Source organism: Rhinoderma darwinii, unplaced genomic scaffold (genome assembly GCF_050947455.1).
Source record: "Rhinoderma darwinii isolate aRhiDar2 unplaced genomic scaffold, aRhiDar2.hap1 Scaffold_3434, whole genome shotgun sequence".
Classification (NCBI taxonomy): Eukaryota; Metazoa; Chordata; class Amphibia; order Anura; family Rhinodermatidae; genus Rhinoderma; species Rhinoderma darwinii.
Genome location: NW_027463439.1, coordinates 1 through 27,304, shown reverse-complemented (window position 1 = coordinate 27,304; position 27,304 = coordinate 1). Strand labels below are relative to the sequence as shown.

Genomic DNA, 27,304 nt, shown 5'->3' with positions numbered 1-27,304 from the left:
CGCCACAATGGACCTACCTGTGTACACTAGATGGATGTGATGGAATGTACTGTCGTCACTACATTTCAAGAAGGAGTAAGAATTGCAGTTGCAACAAAGCCTTGCTTGCCTACAAAGAGAGCAGCAATTTGGATTTGTTACTATGTTACCTAGAAGAATAACAAACTGTGCAAGGATGGAGGTTGTAGGAGCAAGGAGAAGTTGTCTGTAAAGTTGGTGGATGCTTATTTTCCATTTTGCAGTCCCTTGTCTCCCTCTTGTGGCCTCCTGGAGGCAACTAGCTGTGCAAAAAAAGACAGCCTGGCGGCCGGCTGTTGCAGTGTTGCCCTCTCAGGCAACACTGAGTGACTGACTGAGCCGCACCGTCTTATATAAAGTTCAGACGGAACTTTGCACGTGTCATAGTGGAGCCCTGAGGAGCCAGAGCCAGCTTTCTGACATCATAATGGGGCCTCAGAGATAAAAGCCTGGGCCCAGGCAGTGTTGGTCAGTGCTGCTCAGCAGGCAGCACTGGACTGGACTGGATTACAGCTGATACAAGGTGTGAAGGAACAAGGGGTGGCTGTGGGCATGCACTTGCTGCCGCTGCCAGTGTTTATCTGCATGGCAGCAGGGCATTTGGGCGTTGCCAGGAAGGCGTTTTTATGTAGATTCCTCCTCTTTCAGCACTGCATTGTGGTGCAAGCAAAAGAAGCAAATCCTGTCTGGCTTCCTCTCCGGCCTTTATTCACCTCCCGTGTAGCTGTGAGTGTGTGAGCCTGCAGGGCCCCATGGAATTGCCTAGAAGTAGGCTGAATCGCTGCAAGGGCTGAACAGCAGTATCGGCCATGCTCGGGCAACGCGCGGCCCGTTCGGGTTATCGCTTCTCGGCCTTTTGGCTAATCTCAAGGGGTTGGTCAGGAGGTCCGTCTGTGTGCTCGCCCTTGGCCTTGTGGCATCGCTGGTTTACCAGCTTAAGCCACCTGCTGCTTTAGGGGGTGAGCCAGGAGACAAAGAAGGCGATCATGGGCGTTCAGATCGTATATCCCAGGACCGGAGATCTCCGGGTCAAGTTTGGAATCCGCATCAATGCTACAGCTGGATTGGAGAATCGCTTTCCTCTTGGACGTCTGGTGGACGAAGTTATTTTTGGAGCTCTGAAGATCCCTCGCCCTGCCATCCTCTGCCTCCAGGAACATAAGGTGGGTCATTATACCCTTGTGCTTAATTCTAGGAGCGACTGCCTAAATTTCTACAACACTTTGAAGAAGAACCGCAACAATGCTGCTTTGGATGGTCTTGTTTTCACTCTCCTCTATGAAGATGGGAATGTCCCTTTGGTTGTCTTCATGTACAATCCCCATGTGCCAAGGTCGGACATTGAGGCCTTCCTCCTCCGCCATTGTGAGTCTGTGAACTTTTCCAACAAGATCCTCAACGAGGCTGGAATCTGGAGTGGCAAGTACAAATTTATTGTTAATTTTAAGAGGGATCCAGAAGGGGTTGATGGGCTAAGCAGACCCCCCTTGAACTTTTCTATTGGCAGGGACAGGGGCTATCTTTTCTTCCCTAACCCCCCTCTCTTTTGCAAGAACTGCAAGATCTTTGGACACATACTGGAGTCCTGTAATCAAGGAAAAAGGTGTGGGAAATGCGGCCAGGCGGGCCATGAGTCAAAGGTTTGTACCAACCCCATCGTTTGCAACCTCTGTGCACAGACAGGACACGCCTTCAGGAATTGTCCTAAGCGTTCTTATGCAGATATGGCCAGACAGAGGCCTGCTGGGAGACCTGAAGATCCTGAGGTTGCTGGTCCAATTATCCAGGCAGAAAGTCCACTGTCTGAGGAAATTGCAGTTGCAGGTGCGGAGGGTGGAGTGATGGAAATATCACCTGTGGAAGAAGACCTTCCCCCTCTTTCTGATGAGCAAACCGGGCTGCAAGGTGAAGGTGAGGTTGAGACTTCAGTCTCCATAACCCCAGTGATTGTGTGGGAGGAGGCAGAGGAGGCTCATGAGGTGGCTGGAGAGCAGGGTGATTTTGCAACAGCTGTTGTGAGACCAGGTGAAGAGGAGTTTGGGATGGCTCCAAAAAGGCAGAGAACAAACTTTTCACCATCAAGTGAAGGAAGTGCGAGTCCACAGAGGGACGGCGTGTATCCTGTGACTAGTATTTCTTTTGACACTCCTTTTCTAGGGGATCTGGAAGGCTCTATCTTTGCGTTGGATTGCCAGCCTCAAGAAGGAAAAGGCTGAGGAAAAGATGGGCTTGTTGTTCAACGTTTTCATCTCCAGATTAAAACATGGCTGCCAAAATCACATGTCATGTCCTATCCCTGAATGTCAGGCTGATTAAATCTAGGCCTAGGAGAATTGCAGCACTAGATTTCCTTAAAAATCTAGGGGCTGATATTTTTTGCTTGCAAGAATGTGGCATCTCTGATGCATTAGATGAAAAAGAATGGCAATATGGCCAAAGTATATGGTCAGGCTCGGTTAAAAATAAAAATGATGGTGTGGGAATCTTATTGGGGAATAAGGATTATAAATTTGATAGTTATACTGTGGTGGAGGCGGGTAGATGCTTATCTGCAATTATAAGCTATAGAGGGTGGAAGGTCAGGGTAATAAATGTGTATGGGCCAACAAGTAAAGGGGATAGAGTAGAGTTGTTAGAAAAATTGAGTATTTTTTTGCCTGGTAGGATCCCTACTGTGTGGGTGGGGGACTTCAATTGTGTTACCGAAGGGGCTAAGATGGATGTGTCGGGTAAAATGTTAAATAATTTAATTAATGATTTTTCTTTTGTAGATGCATCTGAAATGTTTTTAGGTAAACCGCCGCCCGCAACCTTTAGAGCAGAGGGGGGTGGGGTGACATCCAGGATTGACCGGGTGTTTTTCAAAAATTTGGTATGTAAATCTTTCCGCCAAGATGATGTGATGTTTACTGATCACGTGAGTATGAGTGCTTTTTTTGAGGGCAATACAAAATTAAAGTATGGTAAAGGGGTGTGGAAGCTGAATATCAGGTTGCTTGAAGATAAAAAAGTGATGGATGATTTTAAGCGTGCGTATGTGGGATGGAAGTGGAAAAAAAGAAATTTTGCGAATATGTTAGAATGGTGGGATTGGATGAAGGGTGAAGTTAGGAAATTCTTTAAAAAATGGGGATATAAAAAAGCTGCAATTCGTAGGAATAAATATAAAGAGCTGAATATGAGAATGGAGTGGTTGAGGAAGCTTAGTATGCTTGGGTATGATGTGGGTGACTTGCTTTGTGCGGTCAAAAGTGAGATTAAGAAAGAGATGGATGAGAGGGGGAAAGAAATCATATATAGATCTAAGATTGAACATCTGGAAAAGGATGAGAAGTGCACAAGATTTTTCTTCAAAAAGATGTGTGGGAAGAAGGATGATATGGATGTTGTTATGAATAGTGGGGGTGACTGTGTTTATGGGGAGGATGTGATGAATGAAGTGGAGTCGTTCTATCGCGAGCTGTATGGTGACAAATGGACTGATAGAGATTTGGTGAATGATACCATGAATAAATTAGAGAATGTGCTAGGGAAGGAGGATTCTGATATGTTATCAGAGGGAATTACAATGGATGAAGTTATGCAAGTGGTCAAGAGTGCTAGTAAAAATAAAACTCCAGGGAAGGACGGTATTCCTGTGGAATTGTATGTGCAAGCGTGGGACATAATGGGAGCAGACCTAGTGGAAGTGTGTCAGTTTATGTGGGACAATGGGATAATGAGTGAATCTATGAAAGAGGGTGTTGTTGTGTTAATACATAAAAAGGGTGATAAAAGGAATCTGGGTAATTGGAGACCTATCTCTTTGCTCAATAGTGATTACAAGTGCTATAGCAAAATTCTAGCAAATCGAATGCGTGAAGTGATCGGTCAAGTAGTGGGGGAGGATCAGGTGTGTGCGGTACCAAGTAGGCGTATGACTGACAACCTGTTGCTGTTAAAAGATTTGATTGGGGATAGCATGGACAGAAAGCAAAAGTGTATGGTGCTAGCTGTGGACTTTGAGAAGGCGTTTGACCGCGTGTCACATGAATTTATGTTTGGTGTGTTGAATAAAATGGGTTTTCATAGCAAGTTTGTGAGTGCAGTAAGATGCTTGTATGGAGGAGTGACGAGCAAATTTTTGGTGAATGGGTTTTTGAGTGGTAAAGTGAGAATTAAATCGGGAGTCAGACAAGGTTGTCCGATGTCCCCCGTTCTTTTTATTAGCGTAATTGAAGTTTTGTTGTGTATGTTTAGGAAAGAGAAGGTGATGAGGGGCTTGCTGATACCTGGTAGTGGAGGTAAGGTGGTGAAAACTCTAGCTTATATGGACGATGTGGTCATTGTGAGTGAGTCTCTAGCTAGTTTGACTAGGGCTAGATTGGTGTTAGATCTTTTCTGTAGTGCGTCCGCTTTTAGAGTGAACTGGAGTAAAAGCATTTTTAAGTGTTTTGGTGACAGTAATGTTAGAATGGATGGTGTAAAGTGTGAACAAGGCGCAATTAGGGTTTTGGGTATTTTATTCAATGAAAACTTAAAGGGGAACGAGAGTTGGGATGAATGTGGTATGCGGATTGAGCGAAAGTTGAATTTCTGGCGTATGCGTAGTTTGACGTTTTCTGGTAAAACCTTAATCATTAAGTCAGTTATTTTGCCAATCCTGCTCTTTTGTGCAGTGATTTTTCCCTTTTCAACCAGGAAAATAAAAAAAGCAGAGAAAATGGTTTTTACTTTTTTTTGGGGATGCAGGATGGAAAAGTTGAAGCGGGAGTATCTATATAAATTGTGCGAGCATGGTGGAATGAATTTCCCAAATATTGAGGTTTTCTTGGGGTTGAGTTATGTGAAGGTAGTGACGGTGTTGATTGAGCGGAATAACAAAACTGCGTATATGATGAGGTATTTGGCTGGATGGACGCTTTTCGGGTTAAATTGGGTGAAGAGGGATGCAAGAGTGCCTGTGGCATTTAAATGTCCTGTGTGGTACATGAAGATTGAATGGTTTGTGAGGAAGTATGATTTACTATCTGTACCTATGGTGGATTTCAAGAATAAGAATGGTGTGATGAAAAGAATGCGGGCGAATGAGCTTGCATGTAATATTGATGGGCTGCGGTCAGGTGAAGCGGATGCAGTATGGAAGAATTTGGATATTGTAGGGGTGTCAAATCGCCAACGGGATGTAGTGTGGATGTCATTACATAATATACTGCCTGTGAGACAAGTCCAAAAGCAGCGGGATCTCATTAGACATGAAGTGTGCCCTAGGGAGGGGTGTGGGGCTAGTGAGAGCATACGCCATCTAATATGGGATTGTGACTTCTCTTATGAAGTATGGAAGAGAGTAGGGGGTTTGTGTAAAGAGTTGGCAGGTGTAACATATGTGAATTGGAAGGTGGCAATGTTTGGGATGGGTGCATGTAGTAGAGCTAAAGATAGAATATTATGGTTAATAATGGTATGTGTGATGGAAAGTCTGTGGGATGTGAGGAATCTTTTGGTATTTAAAAGAAAGGTTGTGTCTGTAAATGATTGTGTTAAGATATTTTTGTCCCGGTTATATCTCAAATATTTATGGGATAAGCAGCGCGGTGGTGGCAATGTTGATTCCGAAGGGATTTGGAAATTCAAAAAGTGGAAAGCATTAATCCGCTATAAATAATGTTGTTTTGTCATCTGTTATTTCTGTAATGCATTGTCTTTCTTTTGGAATTAAATAAAAGAACAAATTTAAAGAGTAACCATAGAGATGATTGATATAAGCGATATCGTTTTTTTGATTATTCAGATTGAAAAACTTAAGTTTTCGCTTCGTATCTAACTGAATGGTTATTAAAAAAAAAAAAAAAAAAAAAAATCTGTTCTTATCAGTTTAATATCTGATACGTCCCCTATCTGGGGACCATATATTAAATGGATTTTTAGAACAGGGAGATGGAAATAGAGCTTGCTCTGTCCACTCCACGCATTGACCTGGTATTGCAGTATTTCCAGTACCGGTGCACCCTTTCCTTATGTGTTGACTAAAATCAGATTCCAAAAGTGTTTTTTGTGTTTGCCATTGTTTCTGTCTTTCTGAAGGGATCTCCCCTTTTAATCCCATTATTTCAACACCTGTAGGACAATGCATGAGTGATAATGAGCTAATTGATTAAATGCAATTAATGAATACATTGCCACCTCTTGTTTTGTGTCGTCTGTGTGTCTGTGTTTCCGGCATTTCACATTGGATCAGCTCATTCACCTTCCTTGTCTTCTCTCCGCCCTCCCTTTTAGGTAAGTTAAAGAGCTGCACCTGAGCCAGCCACTGATTGATGCAGCACCACAGTCAAATAGTGGAGTGGAGTAGGGGAACAGCAAACAGCCATTAAAGCCGCCCGCCCGCCCGCCCGCCCGCCACAATGGACCTACCTGTGTACACTAGATGGATGTGATGGAATGTACTGTCATCCCTACATTTCAAGAAGGAGTAAGAATTGCAGTTGCAACAAAGCCTTGCTTGCCTACAAAGAGAGCAGCAATTTGGATTTGTTACTATGTTACCTAGAAGAATAACAAACTGTGCAAGGATGGAGGTTGTAGGAGCAAGGAGAAGTTGTCTGTAAAGTTGGTGGATGCTTATTTTCCATTTTGCAGTCCCTTGTCTCCCTCTTGTGGCCTCCTGGAGGCAACTAGCTGTGCAAAAAAAGACAGCCTGGCGGCCGGCTGTTGCAGTGTTGCCCTCTCAGGCAACACTGAGTGACTGACTGAGCCGCACCGTCTTATATAAAGTTCAGACGGAACTTTGCACGTGTCATAGTGGAGCCCTGAGGAGCCAGAGCCAGCTTTCTGACATCATAATGGGGCCTCAGAGATAAAAGCCTGGGCCCAGGCAGTGTTGGTCAGTGCTGCTCAGCAGGCAGCACTGGACTGGACTGGATTACAGCTGATACAAGGTGTGAAGGAACAAGGGGTGGCTGTGGGCATGCACTTGCTGCCGCTGCCAGTGTTTATCTGCATGGCAGCAGGGCATTTGGGCGTTGCCAGGAAGGCGTTTTTATGTAGATTCCTCCTCTTTCAGCACTGCATTGTGGTGCAAGCAAAAGAAGCAAATCCTGTCTGGCTTCCTCTCCGGCCTTTATTCACCTCCCGTGTAGCTGTGAGTGTGTGAGCCTGCAGGGCCCCATGGAATTGCCTAGAAGTAGGCTGAATCGCTGCAAGGGCTGAACAGCAGTATCGGGCAGGCTCGGGCAACGCGCGGCCCGTTCGGGTTATCGCTTCTCGGCCTTTTGGCTCAGATCAGGTTTATTGCCTGGTCTGGGCCGGGGGTTCGGTCTTTCGTGGAGTCCTCTCCGACGTTTTTGGGAGCGATCATCGTGCCGTTGGGCATTCCTCATCAAGATGGCAGCTGTGCGGAATACAATTCGTTTTGTGGTGAATGAGCAGAGGAGAGAAGAAGTGGATACTGGGCACATCATTGAGAACATCCTTCTGGACCTGGCTGGAGTCACATTGGTAGAGGTATTCTGTATCCAAGCTTTCAGCAATATTGCTACGTATGACGTATCCTTTTTTGAGGCCGCCTACTGTTTAAATGTTTTTCAGTTGCTCAAGGAGAAACACATGCATGAGGCTTTAAAATCTATTGAAGTGCTACCTCTTTTCTCAGCAGTGGAGAAATGTATTACCATCCACATGTATAACCCATTTCTGGATAGAAGGCTGGTCAGGGCCTTTTTAGCTCACTACTGTACCCATGTTAGAGGAGGTGTGGAGCAGAAGAACCTATGGGGAGTTTTCAATGGTGATATCAAGTACTGGGTCAGGCTGAAACCTGACTCCAGCTGTATTGGAGGAGTGATGAATCCTCCTGCTAATTTTTCCATTGGTGGGAACAAGGGATATCTTTATTACCAAGATATGCCATCATTTTGCAGATCATGTTTTTCCTACGGGCATACTAAAGATGCATGTAAAGGCAAGGTTTGCAGAAATTGCAAGGAAACAGGACATGAGGTTAGTGCATGCATTTCCCCATCCAGGTGTGATATTTGTGGTTTGCCTGGTCATACCTGTAGAAAATGCCCAAAGGTGTTTCCCTTCTTAGGGCAAGAGAGAAGGACATGGGGCAGACAGGTGAGAACAACAAGTTCCCTTGCTGCCTCTTCTGATGTAATTTCAGAGCCTGCTGGCAGTGTTTCTGTGGCTGCTTCTCAGGACCCTGGGAAAGCTGGATTAGGAGAGGTTCTAACCTCACATACTGACAGCATGGAGTTGGGTGTGGTCCCTCCTGCAGAGCAAACTGTTGATGAGACACCTGTGGTTATACCTATGGAAGGTGAAGACACAGCGCCACCTAGTGGGTGTGCATACCCTGATAATGGTGCAAGTATGCAAATTTTGTCTTTCTCTAGCCCAGAGTCAAAAACGGAAGACTCAGCTAAAGTGGAGTGGTCAATATCGGAGGAGGACGAGAAGGAGGCCAGGATGCCTAGTGCCACTAGTGCGGAAATTTTCCACAAAGTTGTCTCAAAAAGGGGGAAATCTGGAAAGGCGGTGAAGAGACTGAAGATAGGTTTGTTGGAAGATTCTGCTCATGCAAATCCTTTCTCATTGCTGGACAGTGACTCTAGTTGTAGCCCTAAGTCATCTGAGGTGGCCTCAGAAGTACCCAGCTCTCCTGGGGAAGGTTTCCTCAGTGAAGTCAATGTGGCAAATCTGGAAAGGGCAATGTATTTCCCTGGGACGTGATATGTTCTGGCTATTTCATGGCTTTCTTTTCCACTAACCATACTATGCCCGCATGTCTTTGAGATTAAAGATTGTCTCGCAAAATGTATGGGTGTTCTCCTCTGCTCACAAGCGTGCTGCAGTCCTGGACTTTTTGGCCTCTAAGGGCAGTGACATTGTTTGCGTACAAGAATGTGGTTTATCAAAAATGCCTAGGAAAGAAGAATGGAAGTTTGGGGAAGCAATTTGGTCTTTTTCTTCCACAAATAGGAATGATGGAATTGGTATTCTCTTCAAAAATAATGAGTTTGTCATCAAACAGACTCAAATCATTCAGGAAGGAAGATGTGTCTGTGTGTTACTAGCCTATAAGGGATGGCAGTTTAGGCTTATCAATATCTATGGCCATGCTGTGAAATCTGATAGGTTGGCACTTTTTGATAGTTTAAAATTTTTTCTACATGGTAAAGTTCCTGTTATTATTGTCGGTGATATTAACTGTATCCTGGAGAAGCAGGCCCGAGCTGGATCCACAGAGTCTAATGTGGACGCTACCGGAAGTTTGTGGAATCAAATTTTGCAGGACTTTGCTTTGCAGGACGCTGTCACCAGGAAACCAGGTCCATTTACGTACCATGCCGATGACGGAAGAACGGATTCTCGTCTGGACTTTTTCTTTTTTTCTACTTCAGCAATGAAATGTGTAGATTATGCGCAGGAGAGAGTGTGGTTTTCAGATCACGAGTGTTTGTTGGGGGTTTTTGTTATAAATAATTTCTTTTATGGTAGAGGGGTATGGAAGATGAATGTTAGTTTTCTGAGTGAGGAAAGGGTAAAAACTAGGTTTGGGAAAAAATATGGGTTTTGGGTTAGGAAGAAAAGTTCTTTCTCTAATGTGTGTGAATGGTGGGTATGGGTGAAAAAAAAGATTGGTGGGTTTTTTAGACAGATAGGGTATAGAAGAGCGAGAAGGAAAAGATTGCAATATTCACGCTTTAATATGCGGATGACGTTCCTTCAACAATGTAAAAATTTGGGTATGGATGTAAGACACGATTTGGAAAAAACAAAAAAAGATATTAAGGAGTGGTTCCGAGAGAAAGGGAAAGAAGTTATATTTAGGTCTAAGGTGGAGGTTAGAGATAATCACGAGAAGTGCACTAGATTTTTCTTTAAAAAAATGTGTGGTGGGAAAAGTGGTATGAATGTGTTATTGGATAAGGATGATAAAGAGGTGTTTGGTAAGGATGTGATTGATGTGGTGTCTGATTTTTATAAACAACTGTATGATGTGAAGAAGTGTGATCTGGGTGACGATGATGAGTTTTTGGATATTGTGTGTAATTTTGTTCCTGAAAGTGAATGTGAGCTTTTGCTTGGTGAGATTATGGATGGTGAAGTAAAGGATGTGGTGGGAAGTATGGCCAAAAATAAGTCTCCAGGGATCGATGGAATACCAGCTGATTTCTATGGGAAATATTGGGATATAATTGGGAAGGATGTTATTGATGTTATGAGAGTGTTGTTTTCTGGGACGAATATGTGTGATGTGATGAAGAAGGGTATGGTAGTTCTGTTGCATTATAAAGGAGGTAAGAGACGGTTAGAAAACTGGCGACCAATTACTTTGCTGAATACGGATTATAAAATTTTTGCCAAGCTGATTGCGAATCGTATGAGAGATGTGATTGGGTGTGTAATTGATGAGGATCAGGTATGTGCGGTACCGAAAAGGAAATTGCATGAGAACGTGGCGTTGGTGCGGGACATGCTTGAGGATTGTAAGGGTCGGAATAAGAAGGTGATTGTGTGTGCGTTAGATTTTGAGAAAGCGTTTGATCGTGTGGCGCATGTGTTTTTGTTCAAAGTGTTAGAGAGAATGGGTTTTCCGGTTCAGTTTGTGAGTTTGTTGAAGAAATTATACGCGAATGCAAAGAGTTGTGTGCAGGTGAATGGGTTTTTTTCAGAATCATTTAGTATTATGTCTGGTGTGCGACAGGGTTGTCCGTTGTCTCCCATCCTTTTTATTTGTGCGATTTAACCATTGTTGCAAATGATTAGAAATGATAAGGTTGTGAAAGGTTTGGTGGTGCCCGGGTGTGATGGAAAGCGTGTGAAAGCTTTGGGATATATGGATGATATTTGTGTATTGTGTGATTCAGTGTATGATATGTCCAGAGTGAAGTTGATTGTAAATATGTTTTGTATTGCGTCTGCTTTTAAAATAAATTGGGGTAAGAGCAAATTTAAAAATTTTTTCAGTAATGAGCGAGTGTGTGATTCTGATATGGAACAGGTGAATGGTGTGAAAATTTTGGGTATTGTGTTTGACGATGAGCTGAAAGGGAAAGAAAGTTGGGATGAGTTAGGTGGTAGGATTGTGCGAAAGCTGGAAATGTGGAGAATGAGGGATCTTTCTTTTTCGGGGAAGGTTTTAATTGTCAAAAGTATTATTCTACCTATGATTTTATATGTTGCTCTGGTTTTTCCTCCTGCTGTTGCTATGTTAAAAAAAGTGAATAGAGTTTTGTTCCTTTTTCTATGGGGGAGCGGGATTGAGAAGGCAAGGAGAGAAATTCTAATGAAAAGCAGACGTAATGGAGGCCTTGATTTCCCAAATTTGGAGATTTTCATTGGAATTAATTGTGTACGTTTTTTTGTAGAGCTTTTATTTAAGGAATCCAAGGCTTCCAGAATGTCTAAGTATCTAGCTGGAACGGTGATTCAGCGTCTAAGTTGGGAAAAACGAAATTTATGTAAACCAATTGCTTTCCAGTGCACGGGGTGGTATTTGTATGTAGAAAAATTTATCAAAAAGTTCCAGCTAGAGGATGTAAGAATGGAGAGATTTTTGAGAGAAAAGAATGTTGTGAGAAGTATGTGTATGAATAATGTGATGTGTTCTGTAAATGGTTTGAATTCGATGGAGTCTAAGTCTGTGTGGAAGAAGATTGTTACGTATGATGTGTCAAATAAGCAGAAAGATTTGTTATGGATGTCGGTACATGGAGTGTTGCCTGTAAGGAGTGTTCAGAAAAGAAGAGGTTTGGTTGCGTCTGAAAGGTGTCCGAGAGAAGGTTGTGGGGATGATGAGGATGTGAGTCATGTGTTTTGGTCGTGTAAGCATGCAAAGGATGTTTGGAAAAAGTTGAGTGGGTTGTGTGAAGAATTGACTGGTTTGAAGGTTTTGACGTATGAAATTGTCTTGTTTGGTTTGTGTAGTTTGGGTAGTGAAAAGGATAGAGTGTTGTGGATTTTTCTGACTTGTGTGAAAGAAGTATTGTGGAATACGAGGAATTTGAATGTGTATAAAAGAGAAGTATTTGAGATGGAGGATGTGGTTAGTATGGTATTGGCTAAATTGTATTTTTATTATAAATGGGATTTAGAAAGAGGTATGGATGCGGAAGGGATATGGCGAATGTTGAAATGGAGGTATTTAGTTTGAGGAATTTTGTTTGATTTATCTTGTATTTGATGGAAAAATAAAATAATGAACCAGAGTGATGAGATTTTTTGAAAAATAGAGAGGTGGTTTGAACAACTACAGTTCTCGGTTTTATTCAAAAAAACCTGAATGGTTTAATAAAAAAAAAAAAAAAAAAAAAAATCTGTTCTTATCAGTTTAATATCTGATACGTCCCCTATCTGGGGACCATATATTAAATGGATTTTTAGAACAGGGAGATGGAAATAGAGCTTGCTCTGTCCACTCCACGCATTGACCTGGTATTGCAGTATTTCCAGGACCGGTGCACCCTTTCCTTATGTGTTGACTAAAATCAGATTCCAAAAGTGTTTTTTGTGTTTGCCATTGTTTCTGTCTTTCTGAAGGGATCTCCCCTTTTAATCCCATTATTTCAACACCTGTTGGACAATGCATGAGTGATAATGAGCTTATTGATTAAATGCAATTAATGAATACATTGCCACCTCTTGTTTTGTGTCGTCTGTGTGTCTGTGTTTCCGGCATTTCACATTGGAACAGCTCATTCACCTTCCTTGTCTTCTCTCCGCCCTCCCTTTTAGGTAAGTTAAAGAGCTGCACCTGAGCCAGCCACTGATTGATGCAGCACCACAGTCAAATAGTGGAGTGGAGTAGGGGAACAGCAAACAGCCATTAAAGCCGCCCGCCCGCCCGCCCGCCACAATGGACCTACCTGTGTAGATGGATGTGATGGAATGTACTGTCGTCCCTACATTTCAAGAAGGAGTAAGAATTGCAGTTGCAACAAAGCCTTGCTTGCCTACAAAGACAGCAGCAATTTGGATTTGTTACTATGTTACCTAGAAGAATAACAAACTGTGCAAGGATGGAGGTTGTAGGAGCAAGGAGAAGTTGTCTGTAAAGTTGGTGGATGCTTATTTTCCATTTTGCAGTCCCTTGTCTCCCTCTTGTGGCCTCCTGGAGGCAACTAGCTGTGCAAAAAAAGACAGCCTGGCGGCCGGCTGTTGCAGTGTTGCCCTCTCAGGCAACACTGAGTGACTGACTGAGCCGCACCGTCTTATATAAAGTTCAGACGGAACTTTGCACGTGTCATAGTGGAGCCCTGAGGAGCCAGAGCCAGCTTTCTGACATCATAATGGGGCCTCAGAGATAAAAGCCTGGGCCCAGGCAGTGTTGGTCAGTGCTGCTCAGCAGGCAGCACTGGACTGGACTGGATTACAGCTGATACAAGGTGTGAAGGAACAAGGGGTGGCTGTGGGCATGCACTTGCTGCCGCTGCCAGTGTTTATCTGCATGGCAGCAGGGCATTTGGGCGTTGCCAGGAAGGCGTTTTTATGTAGATTCCTCCTCTTTCAGCACTGCATTGTGGTGCAAGCAAAAGAAGCAAATCCTGTCTGGCTTCCTCTCCGGCCTTTATTCACCTCCCGTGTAGCTGTGAGTGTGTGAGCCTGCAGGGCCCCATGGAATTGCCTAGAAGTAGGCTGAATCGCTGCAAGGGCTGAACAGCAGTATCGGGCATGCTCGGGCAACGCGCAGCCCGTTCGGGTTATCGCTTCTCGGCCTTTTGGCTTCGATCTGTAGTGGGTTGAAGTCAGAGGGCAAGGTGCACTGGTGGAAACCTACCTGCTCGGCCTTTTCGGTTTTCGGACCGAACTGCTGCTATTGAGGGGTGGCTGAAAGCTGGTGTGCCTTTTTCTTTGGAGGATCTGGAACCTATTCGTGGAGGGATTCTTTCGCTGGACGTGTGGATTTCGTGTTTTCCATTGGAATCAGGAGGCGATCGAGCTCTTTTCAAGGGCTTTTTTTCGTGCTGTGGAGGAAGAAGAAATTCGTTGGAATATGGCTTATGGAAGGAGAACACCAGGAGAATGGCGAGGATTTCAGGATAATCGGCCTGACTTCTTTGATGATAAGTATGGCTTAAAGGATACTATTCGGTTCTTCGTGTCCCCAGAAGTCCGACAAGAAAAAAATCTAAGGTACCTTTATGACAAAATACTAATACCGGTTATGGAATTGGAGAAGAAGAACTTCTTTTGTATACAAACCTTCTTCTCTAGGGGAATTTATGATGTGACTTTGGAAACAAATGCATTATGCGAAAAGGCATACACCCTTTATGAAGCTAATAAGGGGCGAGATGTTTTTAAGGGGATAAAAATTGCCCCATTGTTTCAATTTCAGGCAAAATTGTTAACCATACAAATGTATAGTCCATTTATAACGGACCAAGAGGTGGAATCATACCTCTGGAATTTTTGTGAAAAACTCTCCCTAAAGCAACATGGGATGACGGATTTCGGAGTGTGGAATGGAAAGCGAGTATATTATGCTACGTTTAAAAAAGATCCACAGGAAGAAGGAGGAGTCTGTAGGCCCCCGCCTGTGGTGTTTATAAATCGTAGTAGAGGATATTTATTTTTTTCAGGGATGCCTCCCTATTGCAGAAGTTGCAAGAAATACGGCCACAGTGATGATAACTGTAAACGCTGTATGGACTGCCCGATGAGTATTCATCAAGAGGCAGATTGTCCAAAACGTATGGAAGAAATACCTGAACCACAGCAAGTTGAAGAGGTAATGGAGGAGGTTCAGGAGGAGGTTCAGGAGGAGGAAAGAGAGTCTACGGAGAAAGAGAGGAAGGAGAAGGAGAGAAAGGAGAAGAGACGAGAGGGAAAAGAAAAGAGGCAAGAGAAAAAAGAAATTAGGAAGGAAAAAGAGGAAAAGAAAAAAGTAAAAGAAAAAGTGGAAAAAATACCTGAAGTAGTGGTAACCCAGGGATCTGAAGCTGGGGGATCTGGACAAACAGAAGGTATCACTGTAGTGAGGGAAACCCCTTCAGATAGTCCTGTGGAAGAGGAGGGCCTTACTGAAGAGGTAATGGAAACGACATTAGGTAATTTGAAAAGATGTTTAGATGATGAAGCAGAGGCGAAACGTGGAAATATTAGTGGTGAAAAAAGAAGAGTGATAGAAATTTTGGAAGTCGTGTCACCCTTAAGCTCTGTTAGTTCGGAGGCTTTGAGGATAAACGAGTATCCTTCTACCACTGATGAGGGCGGGGGAGATAGCCCTGGAATTGTCATTAAAAGATGATCAGTATAGCTTCCCTGAATGTTCAGGGGTTAAAAAATTCAAAAAAGAGAGTTGCTTTATATGACTTTTTTAATAATGAAGCTTATGATTTCATTTTTTTACAAGAATGTAATATAGGGAAAAGTATGTGTTATGAGTTCTATAAAAAATATTGGAAAGGAAAAGCCTTTTTTTCAGGAGGTAATGAGCAAAAGAGCGATGGAGTAGGTTTTTTATGTAGTAAGGAGTGGAAAGTGGAGAAAATTCAAGAGATTTATCCGGGGAGGATAATGATGATAGAAGTGAAGAAGACTAATAAAAAAATCAAATGTTTCTGTGTGTATGGATACACAGAGAAGAGTAAGAGAATCCAGCTCTTTGAAATTCTGCAGTTGTTCCTTACAGGTTCGGACCCTATTATAATTGGAGGAGACTTTAACTGCCATCTGGAAAATAAGAAAGATGGTTCAGTATCATGCCTAAAAGGAATTCTCTCATCAAGTAATTTAAAAGATATGTGGGAAATATGTGGCAAAAAGAAAGAAGATGAATTTACATGGAGTAGGAAAAACTCTAGGTCTAGAATAGACTATTTTTTTGTATCAGAGCATTTTAAAGGGTTATCTTTTAAAACTGATTTTAACTGTTTTTCCGATCATAGATTGATCAAATGTACGTTAGAATGTGAGAGAATGGAAAGCAAAAAATCTTCACATTGGAAATTGAATACAAAACTATTAGAAGATGAGAACGTAAAATCGGAATTTGGTTCATTCTATAAAAAGTTGCAGTGTAGGAAAAGCAGTTTTAAGGATGTTTTTGAATGGTGGGAGTTCGCAAAATCTCAGATCAAAACATTTTTCATTCGTATTAGTAAAAGAAAGGCGAGAGAGAGAGTGGAATTATATGAATCTCTAAATACGAAACTCCAGTGTTTTTATGTCTTGAAAAAGAGTGGTGTAATGATGGATGATGAGATTGAAGGCATTAAAAGCCAAATTAATAGAAGTTTGTATGAAAAAGGAAGGGAAATCATATTTAATTCGAGAGTAAAAATTTTGGAATGTGATGAAAAATGCTCAAAGTTCTTCTTTAAAAAAATCATCAATAAGAGAGATTATATTGACAAGTTGGAGGGAGAGGTGGTTTTGGAAGGTAAATTGAAAAAGGCACATGAGTTTTATGATAACTTATTTTCTGAAAAAAAGAGTGATGGTTCTTTAAGGGACCACTTTATCAGTCAACTAGATAAAAATTTTAATAAAGAAGAAATAGGTCTTTTATCTGAAGATTTTACTGAAAATGAAATTTATAATACAGTTAATAGCTTTTCAAATGGGAAAACACCTGGTTTGGATGGTTTACCGATAGAGTTCTATAGGGTCTTTTGGAAGTTGGTGGGTGTGGATTTTTGTGATATCATTTTTAGGGTGCTATCCTCTTTTAAAATGCCAATATCATGGTCTGAAGGGTTAATTGTTTTACTTTTTAAGAAAGGGGATAAAGAAATGATAAAGAATTGGAGGCCTATAACGTTACTAAACATGGATTATAAAATTTATGCAAAATTATTTGCTAATCGTTTGAAAAAAGTAATTTCATCGGTAATTGAGGAGGATCAGACATGTGCTGTGCCAGGGAGAAAAATTACAGATTCATTACTCTTGATTAGAGATGTATTATGGGATTTTAAAGATCGTGATCAGGATTTGGCATTGATCTCATTAGATTTCGAAAAAGCATATGATAGAATTTCCCATTTGTTTTTATTTCAGGTTTTAAAAAAGCTTGGTTGTCCTGATATGTTTATTAAGTGTATTAAGAGTTTATATTCTAGTTGTTTCAGTAAAATTTCAGTGAATGGCTTTTTATCGGAAAAGGTTAAAATGAATTGTGGAGTGAAGCAAGGGTGTCCTTTGTCGCCAATACTCTTTATTTGTGCCGTGGAACCACTTTTATGTGCAATAAGAAGGGATAAAGTTATTGATGGTGTTTTTATACCAGGGAATAAAAATGAGCGAGTTAAAATTGTGGCATATATGGATGACATTACGGTTTTAGTTAGAAGTTTGAGAGGGTTTAATAGGGTATTACGAGTAGTTGAATGGTTTAATGGTGCACCTGGTTTTAAAATAAACTGGGAAAAATCAGGGGTTTTATTGATAGGGAATCTTAAGTTGGAAAGGGAATGTAAATTATTAAGTGTAGTAGATATGAAAATTCTAGGTATTCATTTCTCACAAAACTGTGGAAGTATAAAAAATTGGGAATCTCTCTTGGAAAGGGTTAAAAAGAAGGTGGATTTTTGGAAACTAAGGTGCCTATCAATGGAAGGGAAAATCTTAGTGATTAAACAAGTTCTATTGCCTCTGATTTTATATGTATCTGCTGTTTTTATGCCCTCAAACATTATGATGAAAAGAATTATTAAGGTATGTTTTAATTTCTTTTGGGGTTCAAAAATGGAGAGAGTAAGGAGAGTAGAGTTATATAAATCGAAAGGAAATGGTGGTAAGGGTTTCCCTGATCTTAGACAGTTTTTATTTTGTAAGTATTTATCACAGTGTATTAGTATCCTATGTGGACCTGAATCAAAGTTGAGAGCCTTTGTAATATATAATTTTGGTTTTTTCATAAGGAAGTATAAATGGATCAATATAGATCTAAAGAGACCATATAGGTGGTTGCCTCCAGAGTACTATTTAATCTTAGAGAAAATTATAAGAGAGTTCAATCTGGCAGAAGAAGGAAAAGAGGTTCTTATTAATCATAAAAAAATATTAAAAGTCTTAGAGGGTAGAACCATTTGCAGCCCGATTGAACGGTTTACTCCCCAGGTAGTTAAAAACATTTGGAAATGTGTTAACCATCTTTGTTTGTCTAATGATCACAAAGATCTATTATGGTGTATGATAAAGGATTGTTTACCAACAAAGGATTTCCAATATAAAAGACGACTGAATCGGAATAGCCAATGTCCTAGAAGTGGTTGTATTGATGATGAAACCACAATGCATGTTTTCTGGAATTGTGATTTTGCACAAAAAGTGTGGAAAAAGATAAGTAAGTTGGTGAGCATGGTGAGTAAAGTTAACTATTTTAATTTTAACTTGATATTTTATGGAATTGGAATCGGGGAAAATGAGTTTCAAATAGTTTGGCTGATCTTAGCATCAGTTAAAATGGCGCTATGGAGGTCCAGGAATATTTTACTATTTAAAAGGGATGCTTTAACTGTTGATGATTGCATACGTCTAAGCCTAAATTATTTATTTATCTATTTTTGGAAAGAAAAGAAAGAACTAGGAATAGAGAAAGCAGAAGAAAAATGGAAGCAAAAGAAATGGAATTCTGTAATGGGAGTGTAGAATAGATATTTAGGGGGAAATAATGTATAAATATACTTACCTTTTACGATGATGATGTGAGTCTTGAGATCTGTGAAGAGAAAAAGATGGTGATTTTAAGTTTTGAGACTTGTGATCTGAGTAAAAAAAAAAAAAAAAAAAAAAAAAAAAATCTGTTCTTATCAGTTTAATATCTGATATGTCCCCTATCTGGGGACCATATATTAAATGGATTTTTAGAACAGGGAGATGGAAATAGAGCTTGCTCTGTCCACTCCACGCATTGACCTGGTATTGCAGTATTTCCAGGACCGGTGCACCCTTTCCTTATGTGTTGACTAAAATCAGATTCCAAAAGTGTTTTTTGTGTTTGCCATTGTTTCTGTCTTTCTGAAGGGATCTCCCCTTTTAATCCCATTATTTCAACACCTGTTGGACAATGCATGAGTGATAATGAGCTAATTGATTAAATGCAATTAATGAATACATTGCCACCTCTTGTTTTGTGTCGTCTGTGTGTCTGTGTTTCCGGCATTTCACATTGGAACAGCTCATTCACCTTCCTTGTCTTCTCTCCGCCCTCCCTTTTAGGTAAGTTAAAGAGCTGCACCTGAGCCAGCCACTGATTGATGCAGCACCACAGTCAAATAGTGGAGTGGAGTAGGGGAACAGCAAACAGCCATTAAAGCCGCCCGCCCGCCACAATGGACCTACCTGTGTACACTAGATGGATGTGATGGAATGTACTGTCGTCCCTACATTTCAAGAAGGAGTAAGAATTGCAGTTGCAACAAAGCCTTGCTTGCCTACAAAGAGAGCAGCAATTTGGATTTGTTACTATGTTACCTAGAAGAATAACAAACTGTGCAAGGATGGAGGTTGTAGGAGCAAGGAGAAGTTGTCTGTAAAGTTGGTGGATGCTTATTTTCCATTTTGCAGTCCCTTGTCTCCCTCTTGTGGCCTCCTGGAGGCAACTAGCTGTGCAAAAAAAGACAGCCTGGCGGCCGGCTGTTGCAGTGTTGCCCTCTCAGGCAACACTGAGTGACTGACTGAGCCGCACCGTCTTATATAAAGTTCAGACGGAACTTTGCACGTGTCATAGTGGAGCCCTGAGGAGCCAGAGCCAGCTTTCTGACATCATAATGGGGCCTCAGAGATAAAAGCCTGGGCCCAGGCAGTGTTGGTCAGTGCTGCTCAGCAGGCAGCACTGGACTGGACTGGATTACAGCTGATACAAGGTGTGAAGGAACAAGGGGTGGCTGTGGGCATGCACTTGCTGCCGCTGCCAGTGTTTATCTGCATGGCAGCAGGGCATTTGGGCGTTGCCAGGAAGGCGTTTTTATGTAGATTCCTCCTCTTTCAGCACTGCATTGTGGTGCAAGCAAAAGAAGCAAATCCTGTCTGGCTTCCTCTCCGGCCTTTATTCACCTCCCGTGTAGCTGTGAGTGTGTGAGCCTGCAGGGCCCCATGGAATTGCCTAGAAGTAGGCTGAATCGCTGCAAGGGCTGAACAGCAGTATCGGGCAGGCTCGGGCAACGCGCGGCCCGTTCGGGTTATCGCTTCTCGGCCTTTTGGCTAAGATCAAGTGTAGTACTTTAGGGTATTGCCTTGTTTCTTGGTCAGGAGGTGCCCTGGTACCCTTTTCCTTGGCCTGGGGGGATCGTTTCTCTTAGGAGAGACTTCACCCCTCTGTTGCTATTGGGGAGGAGGATTAGTCCAGGGCAACGGGGAGCGATCACTTGCCTGGCATTTAGGTGCTGAAGGTATTATCTTTGGATTTCGTTGGATTTTCGTTGGATCGTTGGCTTCTATTGCGGCAGGATGGAGGAAATTCCTGACTACATGCGGACTCGGAATGCGGTTCGCTTCTCTATGGAGGAATCTGGAGGACAAGGCAAGGACTTGGAATTCCTAACTAAGGTACTGTTGCTTGGTCTTTTCCAGTTGGAGAGACAATGGATTTTGTCTGTAATGGACTATCCAAGAAGAGGATGTTTCGACGTCACCTTTCATACGGAGGACATTTATTTGAAATTTCTGGACACTTTGAAGGAGAAGAAGCAGGATCCAAGACTGGTTGGTGTGACAGTAACACCACACTTTGTTCCAAGTAAAAAGTTGGTGATTGTCAAAATGTTTTCACCTTATGTAAATAAGGATGACATTATGTGGTTTCTCACTAAGTTCTGTGAGGAAGTGGTGGAGAAGGGTAAGGTCTTTAATCCGTTTGGATTCTGGACAGGTAAATGGAAATTCCTGTGTAAGTTTAAGGCAGTTGGAGAGGCTGGAAACTTATTGCTTCCTCCAGCACGCTTTAAAATTGGCAGTGCAAGTGGGAATCTGTATTTCTTTGGAATGGGGATTTTTTGCCACAATTGTAAAGAGTATGGGCATGAGAAGGAGAATTGTGGAAAAATAATTTGTACAAAATGTTTTAAGGAAGGTCATAAGTATAATGATTGTGAGAAGGGCAAAGTGTGTAACATGTGTAGAGAAGAAGGGCATGTGTTTAAAAATTGTCCAAAAAAAAGTATAAGTGAAGCAAAGGAGGAGAGTAAGAAGACAGTTAAAAGAAAGGAAGTGATAGTTAACAGAAAGGAAGAGAAAGTTACCCCACAAAAAGAGGATAAGCCACAGAAAAAGGGAGGAGCGGGGAAAAGTGTTGAAGTTGGAAAAAGTGATGAAACAAAAAGGAGAAAAATTGTGGAACAAAATGTAGTTTCAGATGAAGATAGAGCAGAAAGAGACAAACTAGTAAAAGACGTGGAGGGATTAAGAGATAAAATTAATTTTGAGAAGGTTCGGAGGCGGGTACGAACCTGTTTGAGAGGGAGTGTACCGGATTTTCTGGAGAGATATGAAGTGCCAACCTGGTTGGCATGTATTGTAAATTTGGAATGGGACGGTCAAGATCTTCGAGAACATCTTGTGGATATGCTTGGTGTAATCGCTTTAAGAAACGGTTTGTTTTATTAATTTTACTTTAAAAAAAAAAAAAAAAAAGAGAGAGAAATTAAAATTATATTTGGTTTTTTCATAATGATGATCAAGTCTTTAAATTTGAAGTTTAAAATTTAACTCGAGACGGATCTGAGTGGAAACCTTATCTGTTCTTATCAGTTTAATATCTGATACGTCCCCTACCTGGGGACCATATATTAAATGGATTTTTAGAACAGGGAGATGGAAATAGAGCTTGCTCTGTCCACTCCACGCATTGACCTGGTATTGCAGTATTTCCAGGACCGGTGCACCCTTTCCTTATGTGTTGACTAAAATCAGATTCCAAAAGTGTTTTTTGTGTTTGACATTGTTTCTGTCTTTCTGAAGGGATCTCCCCTTTTAATCCCATTATTTCAACACCTGTTGGACAATGCATGAGTGATAATGAGCTAATTGATTAAATGCAATTAATGAATACATTGCCACCTCTTGTTTTGTGTCGTCTGTGTGTTTGTGTTTCCGGCATTTCACATTGGAACAGCTCATTCACCTTCCTTGTCTTCTCTCCGCCCTCCCTTTTAGGTAAGTTAAAGAGCTGCACCTGAGCCAGCCACTGATTGATGCAGCACCACAGTCAAATAGTGGAGTGGAGTAGGGGAACAGCAAACAGCCATTAAAGCCGCCCGCCCGCCCGCCCGCCCGCCACAATGGACCTACCTGTGTACACTAGATGGATGTGATGGAATGTACTGTCGTCCCTACATTTCAAGAAGGAGTAAGAATTGCAGTTGCAACAAAGCCTTGCTTGCCTACAAAGAGAGCAGCAATTTGGATTTGTTACTATGTTACCTAGAAGAATAACAAACTGTGCAAGGATGGAGGTTGTAGGAGCAAGGAGAAGTTGTCTGTAAAGTTGGTGGATGCTTATTTTCCATTTTGCAGTCCCTTGTCTCCCTCTTGTGGCCTCCTGGAGGCAACTAGCTGTGCAAAAAAAGACAGCCTGGCGGCCGGCTGTTGCAGTGTTGCCCTCTCAGGCAACACTGAGTGACTGACTGAGCCGCACCGTCTTATATAAAGTTCAGACGGAACTTTGCACGTGTCATAGTGGAGCCCTGAGGAGCCAGAGCCAGCTTTCTGACATCATAATGGGGCCTCAGAGATAAAAGCCTGAGCCCAGGCAGTGTTGGTCAGTGCTGCTCAGCAGGCAGCACTGGACTGGACTGGATTACAGCTGATACAAGGTGTGAAGGAACAAGGGGTGGCTGTGGGCATGCACTTGCTGCCGCTGCCAGTGTTTATCTGCATGGCAGCAGGGCATTTGGGCGTTGCCAGGAAGGCGTTTTTATGTAGATTCCTCCTCTTTCAGCACTGCATTGTGGTGCAAGCAAAAGAAGCAAATCCTGTCTGGCTTCCTCTCCGGCCTTTATTCACCTCCCGTGTAGCTGTGAGTGTGTGATCCTGCAGGGCCCCATGGAATTGCCTAGAAGTAGGCTGAATCGCTGCAAGGGCTGAACAGCAGTATCGGGCAGGCTCGGGCAACACGCGGCCCGTTCGGGTTATCGCTTCTCGGCCTTTTGGCTAAGACCAAGTGTATTTATACAGGAGGTTTTTAGTCAGAAGGTGCTCAGGTACCCTCTCTCTCGGCCTCGGGGGATCGTCCAGGTTCGCCTGGACTTCACCCCCGTGCTGCTATTTGGGAGAGAGGCTTAGTCCTGAGCAACGAGTTGCGATCCCCCCCAGCCCCTTGGTCTCCGTAAGACAAGGGGCGCAGCGAAAGCTGTGCGGTTCGACCTGGCCACGCTAATGGCAGGCGAACCCGATGCGGTGCCGGTGTACGCCCGGCTTAAGAATTCTGCACGATTTATCGTGGCAGAGGGTGGAGGCGGTCCCCGTGGTATTAAATTTTTAGTCCACGCCATTTTGGAAGATCTGCTGGCGGTCCACAAGAACGAGCTCTTGGCTATCCAGGACTACCCGAAGCGAGGAATCTACGATGTCACCTTCATGGGAAAAGGAATACTCCGTGATGCTATGGACCGAGCTGAGAGGAAACAAGGTGAACTCGTAGCAGCGGGAGTCAAGGTAGTAGAGCATGAATTTGAAATAACCAAACTCGTGGTGATTAAAATGTATTCCCCATATGTGAGAGATATGGAAGTGGCAGCATTTCTAGCTGCCTACTTCAAAAATGTCAAACTCCTGGGGAAAGTGATGAACGAGTGTGGAGTGTGGACCGCCAAATGGAAGTTTTTAGTTACGCTGATTAAGGACCCCTCCACCCAAGAAACGAGATTACCACCGGCTCGTTTTAAAATTGGAAATGTGAATGGCGACCTCTACTTCTCAGGGATGCCAAACTTCTGCAGGGCTTGTGGTACCTATGGACATACCAGTTTTAACTGCGATGTCACCTGCAGAAACTGTGGAAGCAAAGAGCACAATATAAGGGAGTGCACAGAAGAAAAAAAATGCAACTTTTGTCAAAAAACTGGTCACTTGTATTTTTCTTGTCCTCATAGGTACCGAAGCGGAGAAGAAGAGCAACCCGGGGCGCCCCCGCGTGCTCCACCAGCGGACCAGCCCCGCCCTCAGGGAGAGGAACAAGCCAGTGCTGCAAAGGAGCAGCGGGGTACCTGGGCTTCAAGGGTACGGTCTGTTGGAGCCAAAGCAGGTACCTCACAGCCAACAGCCTCAGAGGAGAGAAGGGAGTCCAGTGCGAAGGAAAAACGCCAAGCCAAACGTAAGGCTGAGAAGGGGCAGGCCAGTGAGATAACTGAGGCATCCCAGAGTGCTGGTTGCTCAGTGGATGCCGGGCCTGCTCCCAATCCTGGGTCTCTAGATACGGAGTCTGAAGAGGAAGGTTGGCTGAAAGTGGGTCCCCGTAAAAAGGGTAAACAGGAGCGTGCCGGTAGGGGGGTGACAGGGGAGGAGCAAATGGATACGTCCGTAAAGCAAAGTGAGGCTCCTCCTAGGACCGCCCCCTCGTCGTTACTGGTGAGGAGGGTGGGCACTGTTCCCCCCGAGCCAACCGACACCCCGCCATGTGCGCAACCTCCCCCTCTAGAACGGCCTGCACGGCCTGCACGGCCTCAGGGGGGAGCGGCGGGGCCCTTGGGGGACCCACCCGATACAGACCTATATGGTCAGCCGTTAGAGACCCAGGTAAGGCTGTGTGAATCTGGACTCCCTGTATACGAGATGAGGGCTGTTGGCTCGACGCTCACGGAAGGTAGTTCCTCTCCTGAATCATCCCCTTTCTCGCTAGAGTCAGACGAGGGCGGGGAGATGAGTTCAAGCGAGATTTCTGGTATTGCTGGTGGAGGCCAAGTCTGATTTTAAGTAACACGATTATTTATTTTTTAAAATCAAGACTAACACAATTTAAACTCCACGATGTCTGAAATAAAGGGGATCTCCCTCAACGTGAGGGGCGCCAAGTCCAAAGTCAGAAGGGTTGCTCTCTTCAGTTTTTTATCTGGCCTGGCAGCCTCTGTTTTTTTCCTGCAGGAGTGCGGCATTCCCCATGCAATGAAGTACCATAAATACAAAGAGGATTGGAAGTATGGTCCATCAGTCTGGTCTGGATCTAACGAGTCCAGATCAGCAGGGGTCGCCATTCTTTTTAAGGGAAACGTTTTTATTGATTTTATTCAAGAGATTCTTCCAGGACGTATTTTATTGGTTAAAGCTTTTATTGACGGCGTAAAATGGCAGTTTTTAAATTTTTACGGCTCACCTGACAAAAAGGAGAGAGCAGAGATGCTAGAAATGTTACCTCTTTTTATTAATACAACTGAGCCTTTTATCCTCGCAGGTGATTTTAACTGTATCCTGAGGGGGGAACGCCGGCTTACCAGTACTACAAGTAGGAATTACGATAAGACCTCTGGACTGCTCAAAGATATTGTAAATGATTTTAAATTAACAGATTTGTACAAAGAATGTAATAGGAGCAGCCCAGAGGAAGCCGGCGTTACCTGGAGCAACGCCACCTGTAGCTCCAGGATAGATTTTATTTTTTGTAATGAGAATGTACTGCCTTTTAATTGTGAAGTTTTAACTAATGTTTTCTCAGATCACAAGCTTTTATCATTTTATGTAAAGCGTGATTTTAATAAACCGGTGTGTAAGAAGTCCTGGAAGTTAAATGTTTCCCTTTTAGATGATCCACAGGTTTTTACTGATTTTATTGAATTTTACCAAAAATGCAGGCGGGGGAGAGACATGCGTACTCCCATCAGTGCATGGTGGGAGAAAATGAAAAAAAGAATAAAGGAATTTTTTATTAAAAAGAGCGTGGCGAAAGCCAGAGAAAAACATGCTTTTTTTAAAATTCTCAGCACCCGTCTGCAGACCCTGTACAAGATGAGAGATAATGAAATTGACGTTAAAACTGACATCACTAATTTAAAAAAAGAAATAGCTCAGTGCCTGGAGCAGAAAGGCAAAGAAATCATTTTTCGTTCCAAAATTCAGCATGTGGAGGAGAATGAGACCTGCTCCAGGTACTTTTTAAAAAAAATTAACAATAAAAAGGCTATTATTAAAAATATTGAAGGTGTGTCAGATGTACAGGGTATTTTAAGTAAAGTTCATGAGTTTTATGCTGACCTTTTTAGTGTTAAAACTGTGGATCATAATTTTATGCGTGACTCACTGAAGGAGATTACTACTGTTTTAGACCCTGTCTCCCAGAATTTTTTATTACAGGAGCTGACGGAGCAGGAGGTTTTAGAAACGGTAAAGAGTTTTAAAGCCGGAAAAGTTCCCGGACCGGACGGTATACCCAGTGAGTTTTATGTCAAATTTTATGACATTTTAAAAGAGGATCTTTTTAGCCTTTTTTATGAAGTTTTTAATTCCAAGATGCTGCCTAAGTCCTGGCGGAAGGGTGAGGTCTCCCTGCTACATAAGAAAGGTGACATCGCAGTTTTGAAGAACTGGAGACCAATAACCCTTCTGAATAGCGACTATAAAATAATGGCAAAAGTGTGCGCAAATAGATTAAAAGCCATAATACCCCACATTGTACACTCTAACCAGGTGTGTGGGGTGCCAGGCCGCAGCATCTGGGATAATCTTAACCTGGTAAAAGATGTGATTGAGGACACGAGGTCTAGAAGAGGTAAATTAGCCATTTTATCTATAGACTTCGAGAAGGCGTTCGACCGTGTCTCTCATTTTTATCTTTTTAAGGTTTTAGAGCGTATGGGTATACCTGAAGGATTTTTATTATCACTTAAAGCCTTTTATAAAGATTGCACAAGCAAAATTTTAGTGAATGGTTTTAAGACACAGGACGTGATTTTAGACTCAGGGGTGAAGCAGGGGTGTCCCTTGTCCCCACTGCTTTTTATTTGCGCATTAGAGCCTCTACTGTGTACAATTCGCCGCGATAAGTTAATACGTGGAGTCCCCCTGCCCGGGGGTGGCGGCGTAGAGGCTAAAGCAGTGGGGTACATGGACGATGTAGCGGTTTTTTGCAGGGACACCCTGTCGCTTCAGAGAACCCTCAGACAAATTGAGTTTTATTGCTGTGCTTCCGGTTTTAAGGTGAACTTCGACAAAAGTAATATTTTAAATATAGGAAGCATGGCTTTTAGAGACATACCCGTCCCTGTGTCAGATAATATTACGATTTTAGGTGTCTCCTTCAGTGAGTGCGATAATGGTTTTATCAGTTGGGACATGGTGGCGCAGAAGGTAAATCAAAAAATATGTATGTGGAACATGAGAAAACTTACCATGGAGGGAAAAGTTTTAATTATTAAAATGGTCATTT

At 42.6% G+C, this 27,304-nt stretch overlaps 1 non-coding gene and 4 pseudogenes across 1 annotated transcript; all 5 read left to right on the top strand.

Annotated features, from left to right (window-relative positions):
• Positions 1–5,798: 5,798 nt before the first annotated feature.
• On the top strand, positions 5,799–6,010 carry LOC142706754 (U2 spliceosomal RNA; annotated as a pseudogene).
• Positions 6,011–12,261: 6,251 nt separating this feature from the next.
• On the top strand, positions 12,262–12,472 carry LOC142706743 (U2 spliceosomal RNA; annotated as a pseudogene).
• Positions 12,473–18,695: 6,223 nt separating this feature from the next.
• Positions 18,696–18,904, top strand: LOC142706746 (U2 spliceosomal RNA; annotated as a pseudogene).
• A 1,230-nt stretch (positions 18,905–20,134) lies between these two features.
• On the top strand, positions 20,135–20,245 carry LOC142706759 (U2 spliceosomal RNA; annotated as a pseudogene).
• Positions 20,246–21,653: 1,408 nt separating this feature from the next.
• LOC142706751 (U2 spliceosomal RNA) lies at positions 21,654–21,838 on the top strand. The gene has a single exon (XR_012868472.1). It is a non-coding gene; the product is annotated as a U2 spliceosomal RNA (small nuclear RNA).
• Positions 21,839–27,304: the final 5,466 nt, after the last annotated feature.